Source organism: Rhinopithecus bieti, unplaced genomic scaffold (genome assembly GCF_001698545.2).
Source record: "Rhinopithecus bieti isolate Rb0 unplaced genomic scaffold, ASM169854v2 scaffold_48940, whole genome shotgun sequence".
Lineage (NCBI taxonomy): Eukaryota > Metazoa > Chordata > Mammalia > Primates > Cercopithecidae > Rhinopithecus > Rhinopithecus bieti.
Window position 1 is genome coordinate 785 of NW_016861559.1, and position 2,143 is coordinate 2,927.

General features: G+C 55.0%; 1 pseudogene; it reads right to left on the reverse strand.

Annotated features, from left to right (window-relative positions):
* Positions 1–244: 244 nt before the first annotated feature.
* LOC108525416 (myosin-14 pseudogene) lies at positions 245–712 on the reverse strand (annotated as a pseudogene).
* Positions 713–2,143: the final 1,431 nt, after the last annotated feature.

Genomic DNA, 2,143 nt, shown 5'->3' on the forward strand with positions numbered 1-2,143 from the left:
GAAAATAATACAGTTTATCTACCATATATATCATGCGATGTCCCCAGTAGGTTCCGAGGCTGTCCTAGTAATCCAACAATTAATTCATAATTTGGCAACCAAGTAAGTGTAGGAATAGTCACGGGACATGGGATACAGATGATACACAGCCTCGAGTTAATGCAGGTTGGGGTGTGGACCCGGCTCCCCACCCGGCAGCAACCCCGCCCTCCCGTCCCCCGCCCCCCAGCAGGAGGCCACTCACGTAGATGAGGCCCGAGTAGTACCGCTCCCGGAGGTTGTGCAGGACCGAGGCCTCGTTGAGGCAGGTCAGCTCGGCCATGTCCTCGGCCTTGCTGAACTTGGGTGGGTTCATGCGCTGAATCTGGTCCCGCGGCAGCCGCAGCCGCCTCCCGCTCTCCGCCAGCTCCACCTCCGCCTCCTCCTCACCTTCGTCCCGCAGCGCCGCGGCTTCGAACCCGTGAAGCTCCGAAGGCACCCACACGAGACGCCGGGCCGTCCACTCCACCTGCGGGGAGGTGCCTGAGCCAGGCCCGCCACCTGCACTGGGCCCGCGGGGCGTGAACAGGAATGGCTGGGCAGCCTCGGGCACTGGGCCTGGCCTGGGGGGCGCCTTCCGCCCCGGCACCGACATGGTCATGGCTGCCATGGTCTGCAGGGGGCAGAGAAAGAGGGTGGAGGTCAGATGAGGCTCCATCCCCAGTGCCTCCCTTCCCTACCCCAAATTCCCTTTCCTACCCCAAATTCCCCAGGCAGCCCCTCTGCCTTCCTTTATCAGATCTCTTGCCACCGTTCTGGTTTAACAGACCTAGCTTACTCATTTCATTCATTCACTTCTCTATGCACTCATTCATTCTTTGATAAGCTGGGCTGTGAACCAGGCTCAGAGGGTCAGTTCTCTTTTTTTTTGAGGCAGAGTTTTGCTTATTGCCCAGGCTGGAATGCAATGGCGTGATCTTGGCTCACTGCAACCTCGGCATCCAGTGTTCAAGTGATTCTCCTGCCTCAGCCTCCTGAGTAGCTGGGATTACAGGCGCCTGCCACCACGCCCAGCTAATTTTTGTATTTTTTTTTTTTTTTTTTGAGACGGAGTCTCGCTCTGTTGCCCAGGCTGGAGTGCAGTGGCCGGATCTCAGCTCACTGCAAGCTCCGCCTCCCGGGTTCCCGCCATTCTCCTGCCTCAGCCTCCCGAGTAGCTGGGACTACAGGCGCCCGCCACCACGCCCGGCCCGGCTAGTTTTTTGTATTTTTTTTAGTAGAGACGGGGTTTCACCATGTTGGCCAGGCTGGTCTCGAACTCCTGACCTCAGGTGATCTGCCCGTCTCAACCTCCCAAAGTGCTGGGATTATAGGCATGAGCCACCATACCCGGCCCTGGCTAATTATTTTCAATTTTTGTAGAAATGAGGGTCTCATTATGTTGTCCAGGCAGGTCTTGAACTCCTGACCTCAAGTAATCTACCCTCTTCACTCTCCCAAAGTGCTTGGGATTGCAGGTGTGAGCCACCACACCCGGCCAGGCTCAGTTCTGGGCATTGACAATGGAGCAATGGACAAGCTGGAAGAAGATGCCTGCCTCCAAAAGTTTACTTTCTAGCCCTGGGCTGTCCAGTGCAGGAGCCACCACCACCTGTGCACTACTGGGCACTAGAAATGTGGCATGTGTCACTGAGGAAACACATTTTCAATTTCATTCATTTAAATTAAATCTATATCATTTTATTTTGAGATGGAGTCTCGCTCTGTTGCTCAGGCTGGAGTGCAGTGGTGCAATCATAGTTCGCCACATCCTCAACTTCCGGGCCTCTGGTGATTCATGTCTGAAATTTATTAATTAAAAAATAAATATGGCCGGGCGCGGTGGCTCATGCCTGTAATCCCAGCATTTTGGGAGGCCAAGACAGGCAGATCACGAGGTCAGGAGATCGAAACCATCCTGCCTAACACGGTGAAACCCCGTCTCTACTAAAAACACAAAAAATTAGTCGGCCGTGGTGGCGGGCGCCTGTGGTCCCAGCTACTCAGGAAGCTGAGGCAGGAGAATGGTGTGAACTCAGGAGGCGGAGCTTGCAGCGAGCCGAGATTGCGCCACCGCACTCCAGCCTGGGTGACAGAGCGAGACTCTGTCTCAAAATATAAATAA